At 44.4% G+C, this 20,275-nt stretch overlaps 1 long non-coding RNA gene across 2 annotated transcripts; it reads left to right on the top strand.

Moving 5' to 3' along the window:
- The first annotated feature begins 1,942 nt into the window (after window positions 1-1,942).
- Window positions 1,943-19,001, top strand: LOC144955678 (uncharacterized). Of its 2 annotated transcripts, XR_013641772.1 has the most exons (4): window positions 1,943-2,062; window positions 12,776-12,895; window positions 15,763-15,889; window positions 18,965-19,001. It is a non-coding gene; the product is annotated as an uncharacterized LOC144955678 (long non-coding RNA). The 2 variants fall into 2 exon arrangements; XR_013641771.1 differs by lacking the exon at window positions 18,965-19,001 and having other exon boundaries at window positions 1,948-2,062; window positions 15,763-16,259.
- The last annotated feature ends 1,274 nt before the right edge of the window (window positions 19,002-20,275 follow it).

The raw sequence follows: 20,275 nt of genomic DNA, 5'->3' as shown, positions 1-20,275 counted from the left end.
GGTCCTGTCTGTAAAAGATGTGGTTCCAGACATACAGTACCCTGGCGGCTACAAACTAAGTTGCCTCTGTGGTAGCAGTTACATTGGAGAAACCAAACGACATGTCTCGGACCGCATCCGTGAACATAAAGCAAACTTAAAACACGGTAGGACAAACACCTCAGCCGTGGCAGATCACTGTTACAATTCAGTGGGCTCACATGATATTGACTTCTCCAAGACAGAGGTTCTCTGCAAGCCATCTGGTTACCATGAGAGATTCGTTCATGAGGCGATCACATATACAAACAGAGACAATTTCAACCGAGAAGATGGATTCTGGCTTAGCAATCATTGGAAGGACGTAATAAACCATTTCGGATCTTAACTGATTGTGTTCACGTTTACGGTGACTTTCAGACCGCGTTCCACTCACTGGCATTGTATTCTCCGCAGGGAATGGATTCTTTGCTCCGCTGCAAGTTTCCCTCCCCCTACTCTCCCATTTACATATTTCGTTGCTTTCTCTTAGGGTCTTTCACACGACGGTCAATGATACAGTGTATAATAACAAATAGAAAAATGTATATGCTTAATACAATGTACAAAGCAATATATAGTATCGTAATTGTATAGTGAATATACAGCAGTATGATATACATTAGGGTGGGTAGAATAATACATAGTGTAATATTACAATGTATATAGTTTATAGCAATACAGTATATAATTTAATGTTGGGTTTGTCTATGGCAGTATATACTACGGTGTAGACTCGTGTGATGTAAGAGAATAAAGTTTAGATGGAAGCATATTATATATTTTTAACGATGTAGAATTGTAATGTATTACTTACTGTTAGTAACTCAGCTTATTGTAGAGTATATTTAGCATACTGATGATACTATGTAGTTTATACTTTCGTTGTTTACGTGGTGGTTTTAGTTACTGCAGCTACATACTATTAACACTTCTTCCCCTCCCTTTGATGCTGCTAATCCTGCATAATGCACGGGCATAAGTAGTACTAATCACATTCCTGCATTTCCCAGATCCCCTCCCTTTGATGCTGCTAATCCTGCATAATGCATGGGCATAAGTAGTACTAATCACATACCTGCATTTCCCATATCCCCTCCCTTTGATGCTGCTAATCCTGCATAATGCAGGGCATAAGTAATACTAATCACATACCTGCATTTCCCATAAATATGCTAAATTCCTCTTGATATGCATATTATTTTGTCAAGGCGCCCTTTCCCCCCCTTCCAATCCAGCTTATATATAGTCTCCAAGCACGTGTGCTGTTTCATTCAGACGCTGTCGCCTCGACAGACCTGGTTTTCACCTGAGGACGGCTGCTTGCGTTGTGGCCGAAACGTCGTGAGAATTATTTTATTATGTTTTATTTTTATTATTTTATTACTTCCTTTCTACGTGACTTTACCGAAAGAACCAAGAAGATATCAAGAGGAATTTAGCATATTTATGGGAAATGACAGACCTGTTCTTCATTTGAGGACAGCTGCTTGCGTTGTGGCCAAAACGTCGTGAGAATTATTATGTTTTATTTCCATTCTACGTGACTTTACCGAAAGAACCAAGAAGATGAGTACATGTAGCCGTAAGATGCACCTAGCCTGGCACAAGCGCTGTGGTGACGTCACCACCACTGAGTGGCGAACGGCAGCTCTCTTGGAAATCAATTGTCGTCGGCTTCGAATCGATTCAAGTGTTGTTAATCGATGTCTCCCCACTCGCGTCATCACGCCGAGATGGCGTGCAAGCGGTTGTTTTCCGCCTCCGGGACAAAAAATGAAGTGATCTTGTCATACGCTCAAATGTTTTTAAAGGACGTTCTCAGAGTTTGAAAATATTCAGTTGAGTCATATCGAATTACAATTTACGTTAACTCCAAAGTCGCATTCAATGTTACAAAAGTAGTGCGCACAACCTGCTGGGGTGGGGGTGTGGCAAGGCGCTGTGTGAGTCGGCGCTCGCCCATTGATCGGGACTCGATGCGTGACGTCGCCGCGCGGTTGGTTGCCGGAGAGACGCGGGGCGAGTGGAGACAGCGGTGCAGGTAACAGTCAACTAAAACTATTCAAAACTATATTCAGTATTTTTTATATTTTACCAGCTAAGGCTCCACACTGAGCTGTATTATAGCTCTTTTTCAGAATCGACCTGACTACCACATTATACCTCAACGGAAGTGGCGTATCATCGCGTGTAAATTTATAGCAGCCAAACGCGCGTTGATTCTTAATGTGGAGGGGAAAACCCGGAAAAAAATCCACGCGAACACGGGGGGAGAGAGAGACACGCAAACTCAAAATATACAGCCGAAGTCGGGGTTGGGATAGAACCGACGACCTCCTGTATACCAAGCGACGTAGCTACCATCTCGCCAGCGCGTCCACACGCGGTGCGACACGAGAACACCACGGGCAGTGAGCGTCCCGCATCAGTCAGAGCCAGAATTGTGTGTGCGTGGGAAGGGGTAGCGTCGTGGTTAGCGGTCCTGGGCCTCTCCTAGGTCGACTCGGTTTCAATGTAAGAACCTGGTACGGTGTGTAGAAACATCGCCACTGGGAGACAAACGCGGTCGCGCGTGGTGTTGGCCGCCCCCTCGTGTGGCCTTCGTGGGTGCTGCTCGCTACCAGCACTTGCCCCGACAGTCTGTTAAGGCGACATGGAGGATCTTTTTTGCGTGCTACCAGATGTTGATTGGCGAATGGACGCTCTGTTCGAGTCGGGTCAACCTCGACACCTGTAAATACGCGACACGCAAATGAGCACTCGTCGACAGTGGAAATTGCTACTAACCATTTAGAAAGTTTCAGCTGTGGTTTCTTCCAAATCGGACTGCTGATGGAGACACTGAATGTCAAAACCGGTCCAGAGTTTGCTTGCGTTGAACCCATGCTGTCTGAGATGCGCTCCCAAAAGGCCGATATACATAGTTGTTTTGTACGTAGAGGGACATATATATGTGCAGGAGGCGTGTAATGTCTTTTGTTACAGCAGAAATCCAATAATTCGCGATGTGGTAATCTACAAATCCCTGTAATTCGGGGATTTGTGATTCGCGATTTGCTTCCGTAATCCAGCAATGTCGTCTTTTGGGTTTGTATCAGTATAGACTAGCTGTGCTCACGCGATCTGTTAGGAAGTATTTAGCATGTATTTACTTGGATATCAAGTATCATAAATACAACACCGGTACAGCATAACATAACGGTGGTCACTCTTTGGTTCTTTCGGTAAAGTCACGTATAAAGATAAAATAATAAATTAAATAATAACATACAGGTATAAATGAGGTTCTCATTTGCCAGTAAAAATATGATAATTGGTTTTTTACCCTTCTGGCAACAAAACTGACACCTTTTTTTTTTATCAACTTCAAGGACAGTGCACATTATCAGAGTTATGTCTTTTGTTTGTATTATGACTGCAGGTATTGCGGTCTATGCAAACATGACTCCTTGTAAAAAGGTGTCAGTTTTGTTGCCAGATAGAAGGGTAAAAAAACAATTATCAGGTATAAATGAAATAGCAACAAAAATCTAACCAGAAAACTATAGACAGACATATAAGCAGACAGATATAACCAAGATACATAGAGAGAGAAAAACACATAGGCACAGAGAGGAAAGTAATTGTTGGAGGCAGTACAGAAAGTAGGCTTCCATCCTCTGTGAATGCTTCTCAGGCTCATGCTCTGCACCCTGCCTCGTCAGAATCTACGTTCACTTAGCTGCCCTAGGTAAACTCGGCCAAAAATGTATACTTTATACAGTCGGGTGTGTCAACATTAGAAAGACATTGTTTTTGCAACAGCAACCCAATAAACATTCTGCCAGCCTTCAGGGTTGCTCGCCTAGAATACCCCCCCCCCACCAGCCAGAAGGCTATATGGCTTAAAGGTGGATCTTATTATCCCTTTTATGATTTAGCATTATCCCTGCTGGGTCCACCATCGGAGATCCATCGCTCTCATTTACAGGCACGCCGAGCCGGGCTGGCCGGTCGGCATGGTGCGGTGAAGTCGCTTCGTGAACCAGCCACGTGCGGGAGAATATGGCGAAGGCACGAACACTTATTGACCCGTAGTGGGATGTTTTTGTTTGTTTTGTACCGGGTCACTGGGGTTGTCTGCCGCTTTTATCACAAAGAGCCACGGGGACTTCTTTAATGTCCACGTGGGTAGACGCGAGATCGGTTGAAACGTCTCGCGTGAAGGATGGCTCCGCTGACTGCGCACACTCGGGTTGTTCGAGTCCAGGCCAGGGGGGAGAGACACCAACCGACTACCGATGATGTCATGGCACAGGGCGATGGGCGATCGTGCGCGTGGTGGGCGCGTGTCCACTGTTGGCTGTGGTGGTGGACGCGGTAGCGTGCGACTTGGCGATTGTTTCTACGATCTGGGCGGCGTCTGTGTAGAAGTATGGCGGATTTTGCACTGCGCGACAAATCCGTTGACCTGATTCCCGCTCACGGCCAACATTGGTGGCAAATATTTCCACCGGTGCTGAACTCCCCCGCCCCCCATATATACTCAAAGTGAAATGAGTTCCTGGTGTGGTGTGTAATATCACTAGATAAATGTGTCCAAAACACCCCATTTTATGCCGTGTTGGCGTTCATAGGTGTTCAATAACAGCACTTGCCCCTGCGGTCTGTTGAGGCTATGCAGGGATCTTTTGTCTTTGTTACATTCTGCCCGACTGAAATGCCCATATACCGTAGCAGTCATTGGAATCAACATGAATGTCAGAATATTATAGCTTAATGAAACCGGTTGTGTGATTTTTTTATATTCTAGGAATACCTGTTTTAAATACAACAGGATGTTTCACAGATAAAGTTACGTTAGTAATGATGATGTTGATGGTAGTGATAGCATTGTGAGTGATGATTGTATTTATTTTGGTAGGGGTAATGATGTTGATGATGGTGGTTGTTGTTTGGGGTAGTTATGATGATGATGGTGTTGGTAATGGTGACAATCGTTCATGATTTACATGATTATGATAGGCACAATAATGATTATGACGTTCATGATCACGATGATAATGGCGGTGATGACTATGATGATGTTGATTGTTGGAGGAGGTTATGAGGATGCCGACAATGGGGGAGATGATAATGATGTCATTGTAATGACAACAATAGTCATGCTGTTGGTATTGGTATTGCATTGTTATGGTGATCATGATGATTTTCCCACGTGTACACGTGCAGCCCTTTGATCAATCCACAGCTGAATGAGTGCTTTCCCACACCATACAGATTATGGGGACTATTTGACGATCGTCTCTGTGGCGAGGCCTTAAATAGACAGAGGGGGCGGAGAGAGGGAGGGGTTAGAGAAACGTCGTATGCTAGTATTTAATTTATTATTTTATCTTTATACGTGACTTTACCGAAAGAACCAAAGAGTAATTCCTGCAGTCACGAAAGCTCCAAATTAAGATAACGGTGGTCCTCATGAAGCAGTCTGACGATGTCGCTGTTGCCCCTTGAGTGAGCTGCAGAACTCTCCATCACAAGGTGCACTTAGATTCAGTGGCTACTTTCCCCATTCGAACATGTGATGACACCCTGAGTCCTATAATATTTTAATACCACCGTCCGACGAGCAATGATTCCGGAAATTATTCGAAGAACCGTCCGACCAAGTCTAGGGCACGAGGAGTCAAATCTTGCCTTTGGAACACGGAGCCAGTCAATCGCAATCAGACTGGGTGCTGCCAGAGGTGGGACAAAGTCATTGTTATGCAAGTCCAAGTCGAGTCGCAAGTCATCAAATTCATGACTCGAGTCTGACTCGAGTCCAAGTCACATGACTCGAGTCCACATCTCAGAGGTGGGACAAAGTCATTGTTATGCAAGTCCAAGTCGAGTCGCAAGTCATCAAATTCATGACTCGAGTCTGACTCGAGTCCAAGTCACATGACTCGAGTCCACACCTCTGGGTGCTGCTATATGGCAACAGACTGAAGCTTTGTGTTCAGCTGCTCATAACATTGGTCTTCCGATTGATTTTGACGCACAGACGCAATATTTTCTGACCGGGGTTGTGAATTGCGGGAAAATAAAAATGTATTCCAAATTTTTTGTTATGATACTGTACCGCGCACCAGCGGTGTACCGCCAATACGATGTAATGCAAGGACATCTTCTAATATAGACCCACATGAAACATTTAACACGTAGGCTTTCGCGACCAATATAATTCATAATAGAGGTTTTTGGGAAACGTCGTACTCAGATTGTCAACGTTGTGGCTTGGCTCTCCAACAAACTGGTGTGATGTACTCGTGACGTATTGGCATGTTCTGTTTACGTGACAACCCTTACTACTTTGCTGTGTCGGGTGGTGGCGGGTTTAACGACACATTTCTGTATTTACGTGATCTAACCCAAAAAACCTCTATTATGCACATGGAAGATGTTGCACCATTTGGGTGTTAGAAAACGCGTAATAAAAAAATCAGTGATTTTATTTCATGTAATGAATGCAACTGTGCAGTTAATTCATCCCATAATCCATAGCATACGTCAGCGTAAACATGTTTTCACGGGGATTGTTTAACGACTCTCCACGTTGTACCGCAGGTTACAGGACCCACGATTTGATCCCCCACAGGAACGCGGATTATTGGATTATTATTGGACTTACATTTTTCACAATGACGATACAGTATTAATTATTTTATTTAGTATACTATATAATATTGTATATGTGTACAGCTAATTATCATACTCCACATGTACATTACTACTAATATAGCACTATATAGCACTTTATAAGTGGCTCTACATGTGGAGAATGTTATGCATGCCAGACAAAATTATTTGTAGCATCGTTGTGCAGAATATAAGTACAGTAATAATAAATAAGCAATGTCTCCTTCAAATATCTGTCCCTCTACGTAATTTTATTTTTTATATTAACCAAGTGTACTGATGTACCAATGAGCTCAAACAACAATAATTAGCACGTTAAATGCTTGTGGACATGACAATTCACCTTTTTGGAGAGTCTTATGACATAATCTTGGCTAGTTTGTTATGTAGTCTAACCAAAATAACTATTGTAAATAACCACCCAGGAATGTCTGTCCTTAACGCTCGTGACCTCACTCCACATCGACCAGCCCGCCTCATTAATATTCATGAGCAGGTGACGTCCTCCAAATGGACCCCCCACCCCTCCTCACTGGCGGAGCTAGTGGGGGGTGGGGTGGCACGTGCCCCCCCAATGATCCGATCTAAATCCCTAATTTCGATCGGATCATTGGGGTTTATTAGTAATAAATCGGCATTTTGCGACCCCCACTGCCACTGTATAGCATACTATTATGTGCCAGGGACTCTATGAGATGATATGACAATAGTCTGAGTCCATAATTGGCAATAAGTAACGTCAAAGCAATTATAAGTGACTCACAGAATTGTGCGCAGTTGCGTATACAGTACACGACTTCCCTGAAGGCATATCTTAAGTGAGCGCGATGCCGATCACACACAGTTCGAATTCGACCCTCGATTGATGGCTGCACACATCGCCGCACACGCGTCGAATAAAAAGCAAGGGACAAGTCCTTACTTACTAACAACTATCATTTTTCATTGCTGGAGGAGTTGCCACCCCTACCTGAAAATCCTGGCTCCGCCATTTCCCCTCATTAATAATCCAAAACGGGTAACTTCACTCAATATGGAGTACTCCCCCTGCCCCTTACTAATAACACTGTAAGAAAAATTGTCCCTGGGTCGTAAGTATTATTTTCTAATTGCGTATGCCTCAAAAGTACAGAAAATGGCTATTCCCCCCAAAAACTTCGCTTTTGTGACCAGGACAGTGATATTTTTAAATGTACCTATTTTCATTGAGCATTCCAGATAGATTCAGTGCGGAGTAAACTTGGAGTAACTTCGAGAACATTCTAGAACTTTCCAGTAATATAAATACTAGTATAAATACAGGGGCCTTAAGCCCACCAGTTCAGTTTAGTTCCAGCTGCCGAAGTGGATATATATCTGCATTTTTCTGAGATGGCATTAAGCGGCTGCAAGCATCCGGCAGACGCATTTTGCTATGTCTGCGGCCAATTTATCAATACAAGAGCGAAAAAGTACCTGTTGAAGCATCTGCTAAGATGTGTGAGGCCCACAAGGCATATTTACGATATTTCGGCATGCCTGTCGGGGATCAAGACAAACCCTGGGCACCTCATTTCACCTGCCAGCAATGCAAAAAAACTATGGAATGTAAGATGGACAATTGTTGCTCGGAATTTTATATTATAAAATATAAAAAATTGTAAAACTTTTTTATTTTAAAATGTTTTACAATTTTCAATGCAAGTCAGAGAGCGAGGAAGATGTAGATCCAGATGACATTTTCAGAGGTGGAGCCGAGGAGAGAAACCAAAAAGACCTCAACGACTTGATCAGAGATCTTGGTCTCACCAAGTCCAATGCTGAGCTTTTGATGTCTCGGCTCAAGCAGTGAAACTGGTTGAATGCAAGTGTGCAAGTCGCAGATCAGAGGAAGCGTCACCAACCTTTTTGCAGCTTCTTCACCCGTCAAGATGGGCTCTGCTTCTGCCACAATGTGACCAGTCTGTTCGAGGCAATCGGAATCGCCTGTAACCAGAATGAGTGGCGCCTCTTCATTGACAGCTCATCCAGGAGCCTCAAAGCCGTGCTGCTCCGTAATGGTAATAAGTACCCGTCTCTTCCCCTGGCTCGCTCGGTGCACCTCAAAGAGGATTACAACAGCATCAAGACCTTGCTGGATGCCTTGAAGTATGATGAGTATGGCAGGGAGGTCATCGTAAACTTAAAAATGGTGGCATTCCTGAAAGGTCTCCAAGGCGGTTTTACCAAGTTTCCCTGCTATTTTTGCCTTTGGGACAACAGGGACACCAAGGTGCACTACCACAGGTGGGACTGACCACAGCGGACCGAGTTCTCTGTGGGGAGGAACAACGTCAAGTGGGAGCCACTGGTGGACCCCCGGAAGGTGCTGATGCCACCACGGCACATCAAAGTGGGCCTTATGGAACAATTTGTCAGAGCTGTAGATAAGGAGTCGGCAGCCTTCAAGTACCTTCAAGACTACAGTGGAACCTCGGTATACGTCGTTAATTCGTTCCAGAAGGTAGGACTTATACCGAAAATGACGTATACCAAACGATTTTTTCCCATAAGAAATAAAGGGAAAGGAAATAATCCGTTCCAGAGGAAAATAAATTATATTTTATATGGCATATTATACATTAATGGGGTTGTATAAAATAATTTAGACACTAATTACGAAAATGCTTACAGAAGCCACGCGCTGCTGGCAGCTGCGCTGGCCACGTGGCGTGTCTCAACCCCGCAAGTAGCACGCGCCTCGACCTGGGGCCCTCCATGGGGGCAGCCCTCCACGTCCCCCGCACCTCTCCTCTACGTCCCCCGCCCCTCTCCACCACGCTACCCTGCCCCTTTTCCCCACATCCCCCGCCCCTCTCCCCCACGCCACGCCACCCCGCCCCTCCCCCCCACGTCCCCCGCCTCCCCCCGCTACCCCACCACTCTCGCTTTGTTTCAGTCGTGAACGGGGCATACGCGGGTACTGTACGCGGTGACTCATCCCGACCCACACAAGTTTTAGCAAAGGCGTCGTATCCCAAGCAAGACGTCGTATCCCAAGATATATTTTTTATACGTATACGACGTATACGACGTATACGACGTATACCAAATTCGACGTATTCCAAAGCGGTTGTATACCGAGGTTCCACTGTACTTCCCGAAGCTGTCTGAGGCAAAGGTGAAAGCTGGTGTTTTCGTCGAATCACAGATAAAGAAGATCCTGGAGTGCAATGAATTCCCCAAGAAGCTCACAAGTAAGGAGAAAGCGGCTTGGAACAGCTTTGTCGCAGTCGTTCGGGGCTTCCTGGGAAATCACAAGGCCGAAAACTATGTGGAGCTGGTTGAGACTCTGGTGAAGAACGATGGCACAATGGGCTGTAGGATGTCCCTCAAAGTCCATTTCCTTTATGCTCATCTTGATAAATTCAAGGAGAATATGGCAGCGCACTCGGAGGAAATGGGCGAGCGCTTCCACCAGGATATACTGGACTTTGAACGCCGCTACCAAGGACAGTATAATGAGAACATGATGGGAGGCTACATTTGGGGGCTGATTCATGAAAGTAATTTACAGTATAATTGTAAATCTTCAAAAACTACTCACTTCTAAATCTTTTGTAATAATTTTTATATTACTTTAGTATAAATACATGTTAATTTCGATTCATATGTTTTTTCTGACTTTATGTGAACGAAAAGACACAAATTCGCCCGTTTTCTCATTGAAAATAGGTACATTTCTAAATATCACTGTCCTGGTCACAAAACCAAAGTTTGTGGGGAATAATAGCCATTTTCTATACTTTTTAGGCAGAAGCAATTAAAAAATAACACTTACTACCCAGGAACAAAAATTGTGTTACACATAGTGTAGTCATGCGTAAGTGATGTCACTCCACATCGAACAGCCCCCCTCATTAATAATCATGAGCAGATGACATCACTCCACATGGAGCACGCACCCCCCTAATTAATAATCATGAGCAGGTGACGTCACTCCACATCGAACAGCCCCCCTAATTAATAATCATAAGGTGACGTCCTCCAAATGGACACCTCCCCCCATTCATAATAATTAGCGGCTGACGTCACTCCACATGGGGGGCCGAGGTCCCTCCTCCCCCCTCCTCAGCGTTAACTTACAAACCTCACTACAAAGGCAAAACCCTCAAGTCAAGCAATCTCCGTAATGCTATTGAGACATCAAAGTAAAAAGGACGTCATGATGAACAAGGGATTATAACCTTAAAATGAAATAGGTCTGTGTCACTGCGCCCTTACAGATTGCACACGCATTGATGCAATGAATATCACGTCGCGGTCTGCTTTTCACTTGCAAGTTTCAGATTAACTGCAATACACCCGTCCTTGGACGGGCTAAAGGCTAGTTGTAAATAATTGAGCAGTTTTACATACAGTGAGGGAAAAAAGTATTTGATCCCCTGCTGATTTTGTACGTTTGCCCACTGACAAAGAAATGATCAGTCTATAATTTTTATGGTAGGTTTATTTGAACAGTGAGAGACAGAATAACAACAACAAAATCCAGAAAAAACGCATGTCAAAAATGTTATAAATTGATTTGCATTTCAATGAGGGAAATAAGTATTTGACCCCTCTGAAAAACATGACTTAGTACTTGGTGGCAAAACCCTTGTTGGCAATCACAGTGGTCAGACGTTTCTTGTAGTTGACCACCAGGTTTGCACACATCTCAAGAGGGATTTTGTCCCACCTCCTCTTTGCAGATCTTCTCCAAGTCATTAAGGTTTCGAGGCTGACGTTTGGCAACTCGAACCTTCAGCTCCCTCCACAGATTTTCTATTGGATTAAGGTCTGGAGACTGACTAGGCCACTCCAGGACCTGAATGTGCTTCTTCTTGAGCCACTCCTTTGTTACCTTGGCCGTGTGTTTTGGGTCATTGTCATGCTCGAATACCCATCCACGACCCATTTTCAATGCCCTGGCTGAGGGAAGGAGGTTCTCACCCAAGATTTGACGGTACATGGCCCCGTCCATCGTCCCTTTGATGCGGTGAAGTTGTCCTGTCCCCTTAGCAGAAAAACACCCCCAAAGCATAATGTTTCCACCTCCATGTTTGACGTTGGGGATGGTGTTCTTGGGGTCATAGGCAGCATTCCTCCTCCTCCAAACACGGGAGTTGAGTTGATGCCAAAGAGCTCCATTTTGGTCTCATCTGACTACAACACTTTCACCCAGTTGTCCTCTGAATCATTGACAAACTTCAGACGGGCATGTATATGTGCTTTCTTGAGCAGAGGGATCTTGCGGGCGCTGCAGGATTTCAGTCCTTTACGGCGTACTGTGTTACCAACTGTTTTCTTGGTGTCTATGGTCCCAGTTGCCTTGAGATCATTGACAAGATTCTCCCGTGTATTTCTGGGCGGATTCCTCACCGTTCTCATGATCATTGCAACTCCACGAGGTGAGTACTTGCATGGAGCCCCAGGCCGAGGGAGATTGACAGTTCTTTTGTGTTTCTTACATTTGCGAATAATCGCACCAACTGTTGTCACCTTCTCACCAAGCTGCTTGGCGATGGACTTGTAGCCCATTCCAGCCTTGTGTAGGTCTACAATCTTGTCCCTGACATTCTTGGAGAGCTCTTTGGTCTTGGCCATGGTGGAGAGTTTGGAATCTGATTGATTGATTGGTTCTGTGAACAGGTGTCTTTTATACAGGTAACAAGCTCAGATTAGGAGCACTCCCTTTAAGAGTGTGCTCCTAATCTCAGCTTGTTACCTATATAAAAGACACCTGGGATCCAGAAATCTTTCTGATTGAGAGGGGGTCAAATACTTATTTCCCTCATTGAAATGCAAATCAATTTATAACATTTTTGACATGCGTTTTTTCTGGATTTTGTTGTTGTTATTCTGTCTTTCACTGTTCAAATAAACCTACCATTAAAATTATAGACTGATCATTTCTTTGTCAGTGGGCAAACGTACAAAATCAGCAGGGGATCAAATACTTTGTTCCCTCACTGTATATAAATTGCATTGGCATATGTGGTCATTGACACGGTAAAACTAGTCAAGATGGTGTGGTGATGTTCCAGTGTCAAGAAAAGTGCTTCATGGTGTCTTAAACTCTCTTCTCATTTGACAGCAATTGGAGAGTACAGCCACGTCTTTAGCTGCATGCAGTGAGGCATGGGGCGTCTGCGAGAATGCCGGCAATTCACGGAGCAAGACCAGAGGTCGAGCCATGCTGCCCACGTCTAGAGAGGTATTTGTGTGCTTGAATAATAATAGTGAAAATTATTGTACAGGCAGACCTCGCTTAGCGCTCAAAATGTGTATGCTGGAGAAGTGGCCACTAATCAAATCGGCGCATAAAGGAGTTCATTAGACAATTGTATATATGGGGATGCATTCCCAACAGCTTTAATTCTTACATGTGTAATGCGAGCGAAGGCTTAGGGCTGGGGGCTTCGCCGCCCCAGCCCCTAAGCCATCAAGGCGACACGAGCCATCGGGTAAAGGGTTCAAGGGTGGAGCCCGCGGGCGCTAGGGGGTGATATTATCTGGAAAGTTCTTAAGGGGTGTGGTGAAGGGCAGAGTCTGGGTGACGTGGGAAGGGGATATAATGGAGAGCCGGAAGGGGCTCGAGGTCAGTTGGTGAGAGCTGGAAGCTGGACCACGTCGCGGGTCTCCGTGAGCCATCGGCCACGTGGCGACGCGTAGACGGCTCCCAGCGCGCCATCTGCCAGCGGTGCGCGGGAGCGGGGAAGCGGGACGCCAGCTCACGCGACGCGCCGAGAGCGAGAGAATGGCGTGAGAGCGGGACGCCAGCTCACGCGACGCGCCGCGGAACGTCCGAGAGAGCGGAACGCGAGCTGTCCATATAACGAAGAAATAAACAGACGGAGACACAGTCGCTTCTTCTTGGTTCTTTCGGTAAAGTCACGTAGAAGGGAAATAATAAAATAATAAAAATAAAACATAATAAAATACAATTTTCACGACGTTTCGGCCACAACGCAAGCAGCCGTCCTCAGGTGAAGAACAGGTCTGTCGGAAAGACAGCGTCTGAATGAACACAGTCGCTTGTCGTCGACCTGTATTATTGCACATGTATGAGCAATATATGAGGGCTTCATTGAGGTATTGGTAACAGCACTAATAATACAGATGCTAAAACTTCTTTTGGATAAGTAATATTTTAAAATACTTTTTTTTAAACACGCTTTAATGAAATGTACCGTATGAGGAATGGCAGAACTCCACAACTCCAGGAAGTGGCCCCGAGGCTTGCCATAATGTAAGGGACCGTGGTCAATTACAGCCTACGTAAGTTGAGCGTTGACAATTAGACCCAAGCCGAAACATAACATATGAAAAAAGATTGTTTCAAAATATATTTTTTATTTTTTTTGATAGAATATAGTATTGTCATTGATACGGCTATTTTAATACACACAATGGACTGGAAGGACAAGATTAAAGGGCTCGTATAATGCACATGCATAATGTACGTTGACTCATTAATCGCCCCCCCTCCACTTTACGCAAGAGCGTGAAGTGTGGTCACCACATCTACGCCTCTATATAAGGAACAAAACAGGTGGACTTCTCCACAAATCTGTCTGTCGCCTGATGAAGCTAGTTGTAATACTGGCAAAACATCGTACTCAGATTGTAAATGTTGTGGCTTGGCTCTCCAACACACCAGTGTGCTGTACTAGTGACAAATTGGCATGTTCTGTTTACATTACAACCCTTACTAGTTGGCTGTGTCGGGTGGTGGTGGATTTTAACGACACATATATTTACACGATCTAACAAAACAAACCTGTTATGGATGATATTCGTCGTGAAAGCCTACGTGTTAAACGGGATATTCGATGTCCCCTGTGAAGCCGATGGCGTTTATTTTACGGCTCGTACATCTTAGTATTAACCATGACGGCCTGTCGGAATAGAACCGCAAACCTCTGCAACAAGTGGCAAATGCACTACCGCTGAGCCACGTCAATTATTTTATTCATAAACTTGGGTTTCCACGGCCAGCGTTATGATGCATAGTTGATTTGTGGGCTTAATTGAGGAGTGTGTATGTTCTCCACCTGCTGTACATGGACGACTCGTAGACTGAACTCTTAGTAAGGGCTTGCGCCAGTTTATTAACACAGAGGTAACAAAACACACCAGAGGTAGGTGTCCCTACACTCAGTCCTTGACGCGGACGTCAGGCTCTATCTATTCCTAGCCTGGGCTATCTCTTGGCCTCTCACTCGAGTTGGGATGGGGGCTTATCCAACACCACCCGACCGAGGAGAGCAGCACCCCACGTAATCTTAACCGGCTCTTGCAGACTTCTCTGAGCCCTACCCCTGGCTGTATCTTCGGCTCTCCTACTCGTAGAACCCGGACGGGGGATCAGCCAACACCGTCCGGTCACGAGCAGGAGAGACCTTCTTAAGACGCTCACCATCCCGGGCTCCCACAACGACCCCGCTTTCGCCACGGGGTCCCCCTTAAGTATTTCCCGTGACATGACGTCATTGCGCCTCACAGCGCTCATGATGTCATGTCGTCATACTACTCTACACATGTGTAGTGAGTGACATTGGGGATGTCACTGTATGGTGCCGGACAGCATCGTGTGTGTTGCAGAGTGATGCCGGCTCTAGCAGAGCACGGCGTGCGATGCACTGTGTTGCCTCTGAAGAAGAATTTCTGCAACTCAGTTGGACTCACTACACATGGATTTCCTCCCATAAAATAAAAAACCCCTTCCAATTGAACATGTATTGCTCATCTATCCCAATGCTGGAAATTACTTGCAAAATTACTGAATTCGGATGACACATGCAATCATCATCCCCTCCTGCTGCCAAAAAAATGGCATGACCCTCGTTAAAAATATTCTTGAGACTTAGGATTTTCTGGGTCAGGAAGTGTAACAATAATAAAAATGTCCTTGTCCCTAACTCTTGTTTCTGTCCTGGGTCAGGAAGTGTCCTGGGTCAGGAAGTGTAACAATAATAAAAATGTCCTTGTCCCTAACTCTTGTTTCTGTCCTCCTGACAGGAAGTGTAACAATAATAAAAATGTCCTTGTCCCTAACTTTTGTTTCTGTCCTCCTGACAGGTGGAGGTGAATGTGAGTGTGCGCCACATATACCTGTACAGCCGCGAGGTGCGTGGGGTGGTGGCACGTCTCCGCGCCGAGTGTGGGTCACTGTCCGTGCACGCAGTTGCCTTGGCCCACACTCAAGGTGATTTGAACAAGGCCTTGGGACACGTTCGTAATGAGAAACAGGCAAATGTGCAAGCTTCTAGCATGCGATCGCGACAACCTACACGTGAGGTGGTAAGTCTTGAATAATAATAATTTAGTTGACAGTAATACCCCGGTTTATGTCGGGGATGCTTTCCTTAAATGTGCGACAACGAATACCGAAACGACGTAAATCAACGCAATTTTGCCACGAGGACTAAACAATGCTGAAGCCGTGTTAATGCGTGCATCTTCATCCTAGACGTATCCGCAACATTACATTCAATTACTAAAAATACTACACTCAATACTAGTTTCGGCAGTAAACGTTAAAACATTATTAGCAGTACATTATGAAAATAAAATCACTAAAATATCATGCGTAATTACCATATTGTACTCCACAGTACAGAACATTTCTTTATGCGCGATGCAAAGTAGTTTGTGTACAGGGTTAGGTGGAGGTGAAGGTTGAGAGGTGACGGTTACGAGAAAGGGCAGACGATGCTGTCAGCGACATGAGTGTGGGTTGAGGCAGCGCTAGTCGGGTAGCGGTGGTGTTGATAATGAAGTGACAACGTGTTTTCTAAACGATATTAAAGGGGGAGGTGTACAATCGCAAGGCTTACAGCGCAAGGCTATCACGAAGGCGCAGTACAGCACATACAGTAGTCTGCAGTAGCTACATGTTGTGATGTTGCTTTGTGGAATGCCAATTGAGGAATTTGTCGGTCATTTGTGAATTTGGAAAATTTGAACCGTGACAGCAACACAAACTAGCTTCTTTGCCCATCCTAGGACGGAAGCTGTAATATTTACGAAAAAAATTAGCAGAGTATAATTGTATCTTGTGTTAATTGAATGGCAGTTAATCTTGCACGAAATTATGTCATAAAACACTTCACTGCATTTCACTGTAGCACTGTATATAACTGACCTTCAATTTGTTCTAATTCACTGCTCTGATACTTTATTATTTTCTGCTTTCGGTTGCTGGGGTGCAAATAAATTGGATTGCAATACAGTATCTGGAAAATCACCGAGAAATGTCTATTTAACCAAAATGTAGAAGCATAAATTAGACTTATCTTAGGAATAAATATAGACCCCAAATCCAATTTGTTGCCGCGTAGAATTATTTATTAGATTCATTTTAAATAAAGAAACGTGAAACTTAAAGCGAATTTGCAACAAATAATAATTCTGCTCTACCTTAATGACGGGGGTGCGGCATGTGGAGTGACGTCACGCGCGGGACACAAACTCCCTAATTAATAATCATGAGCGGATGACGTCACTGATGTGGACCACGCCACCCACCCCCTCATTAATAATCAAGAGTGGATGATGTCATTCCACATGGAGTTCCCCCCCCTGATCAATAATCATGAGCGAATTCCGTCACTCCACATGGAGCTCCCCCCCTTCATCAATAATCATGGCATGATGACATCACTCATGTGGACCCTGGCCCCACCCCCTCATTAATAATCATGAGCGGGTCTTTATTTTCGATTGAATATTTCAGATTAACTGCAATACACCCGTCCTTGGACGGGATATAGGCTACTTTTATAATAATTTAGAAGCAAAAATTAGACTTACCTTTTGTTTCAAGTGCTGAAGAAATAAATAAAGACACCAAATACACTTTGTTGCTGCGTAGAAATATTGATTTGATTACATTTCAATAAAGAAACGTCAAATTTAAAGTTAATTTGCGTAAAACAAATTATTTCCAATCAACCTGCGGGAATGTAAAAATCCACCCGCTCATGATTATGAATGAGGGGGGGGTGTCTCTTTTGCAGTGACGTCACGTACGGATTTAGCACTGCTGCGTATATTTATTTTTTACTTTCTGTAAAAAAACGTCATATTTGAAGCAACTTTGCGAAAAAACTATCTTTCCACTCGGCCTTCCGCGTGAGTGTAAAAATCCACCCGCTCATGATTATTTTATTATTAATGACGGGGAAGGGGGTATGTGGAGTGACGTCACGTGCATTACACACATTTCTGGGCTATTATAGTAGTAATGCCATCAGCGGGAATTGTAACGTCCACTGTGAAGCGTCACTTTCATGTAAATTGCATCATCAGAATCGCTGATTTAGATCTCTGTGTCGCGAGAAGAAAGCTCAAAGTGGTCCATGGGCGACCGGGATTTTGCTTCGGTGGCCATTGGACTTTGGAACTCTCTGTCAAAGTTGGTCAGGGAGTCTAGTTCAGTTTGGGCCTTCAGGTCCCCCCTAAAAATATTTATCTTTTAAGAAAGCATCTCGAATTTTAACTTAGCCACTTCTTACCTCCCCCCCCCCCATTGTAAGGCACCTTGATGTTTTATGCATGGGGTCAGTAAAAGAGAAGAAGCAGAAAGAGAAGTGTTGTGAGCTGCGGTCCTGAGTGAATGTGTGTACAGGTGCGCGTGTAGCTCGGTGAGTGAGCGTGTGGGTGATTTGCCACAGTGTAATGGTTAGCACACTGGATTTGCGATGATCCTAAGGTCACCAGTTTGTTTCTGTGGCAGTTGAAACAACGGTGCAAGTCTCTCCAATTCCCCCCCCCCCTCCACTTGTGTAAGAACTCATCATTCATTCGTCGAAAATGTAAAAAAACAATTCAGGACCTGACTGTGACTCAGTGTGGATCTCCTGGAGTAAGTCTATTTTATTATTATAAAGAGTTAAAGGGGCTGTTTGATGACACGACTAGAGAGCTGGCTTGCACTGCAGGGAACTTAATATTCAACTTGTATTCCGCAACCCTCAATGGCCTTTTTAAGTTAAATTTGTGCATGTAAGACTCGCACAAACAACCATACCCAGAAACCCATAGACTCCAACAGAGACTCATACATTACTACAGACACTCAGACTCACACAGCGACCCCATACTCACAGAGACCGATAGACATGCACAGAGACCCATAGCCTCACACAGAGATCCATACACTCAAAGGCCCAAAAACTCACAGAAATCCATAGATTCGCACAGATGTCAATAGAATTTTAATTCGAATATTTATTTATACTGGATGAATCTGATAAGCTATAACGATCTGTTTTCACAGACGTCCAATCGGGTGGGTCAGAAAATAACAACAAAAATACAATACAAAAACATCACACGTCACGCGCGGGACACAAACTCCCTAATTAATAATCATGAGTGGATGACGTCACTGATGTGGACCACGCCACCCACCCCCTCATTAATAATCAAGAGTGGATGATGTCATTCCACATGGAGTTCCCCCCCCTGATCAATAATCATGAGCGGATTCCGTCACTCCACATGGAGCTCCCCCCCTTCATCAATAATCATGGCATGATGACGTCACTCATGTGGACCCTGGCCCCACCCCCTCATTAATAATCATGAGCGGGTCTTTATTTCCGATTGAATATTTCAGATTAACTGCAATACACCCGTCCTTGGACGGGCTATAGCCTACTTTTATAATAATTTAGAAGCAAAAATTAGACTTACCTTTTGTTTCAAGTGCTGAAGAAATAAATAAAGACACCAAATACACTTTGTTGCTGCGTAGAAATATTGATTTGATTACATTTCAATAAAGAAACGTCAAATTTAAAGTTAATTTGCGTAAAACAAATTATTTCCAATCAACCTGCGGGAATGTAAAAATCCACCCGCTCATGATTATGAATGAGGGGGGGGTGTCTCTTTTGCAGTGACGTCACGTACGGATTTAGCACTGCTGCGTATATTTATTTTTTACTTTATGTAAAGAAACGTCATATTTGAAGCAACTTTGCGAAAAAACTATCTTTCCACTCGGCCTTCCGCGTGAGTGTAAAAATCCACCCGCTCATGATTATTTTATTATTAATGACGGGGGAGGGGGTATGTGGAGTGACGTCACGTGCATTACACACATTTCTGGGCTATTATAGTAGTAATGCCATCAGCGGGAATTGTAACGTCCACTGTGAAGCGTCACTTTCATGTAAATTGCATCATCAGAATCGCTGATTTAGATCTCTGTGTCGCGAGAAGAAAGCTCAAAGTGGTCCATGGGCGACTGGGATTTTGCTTCGGTGGCCATTGGACTTTGGAACTCTCTGTCAAAGTTGGTCAGGGAGTCTAGTTCAGTTTGGGCCTTCAGGTCCCCCCTAAAATATTTATCTTTTAAGAAAGCATCTCGAATTTTAACTTAGCCACTTCTTACCCCCCCCCCCCCCCCCCCATTGCAAGGCACCTTGATGTTTTATGCATGGGGTCAGTAAAAGAGAAGAAGCAGAAAGAGAAGTGTTGTGAGCTGCGGTCCTGAGTGAATGTGTGTACAGGTGAGCGTGTAGCTCGGTGAGTGAGCGTGTGGGTGATTTGCCACAGTGTAATGGTTAGCACACTGGATTTG

This window comes from Lampetra fluviatilis, unplaced genomic scaffold (assembly GCF_964198595.1).
Source record: "Lampetra fluviatilis unplaced genomic scaffold, kcLamFluv1.1 SCAFFOLD_487, whole genome shotgun sequence".
NCBI classification, from domain to species: domain Eukaryota; kingdom Metazoa; phylum Chordata; class Hyperoartia; order Petromyzontiformes; family Petromyzontidae; genus Lampetra; species Lampetra fluviatilis.
Note: the sequence above shows the minus strand (reverse complement) of the source record. Positions and strands in the feature narration are given on the sequence as shown.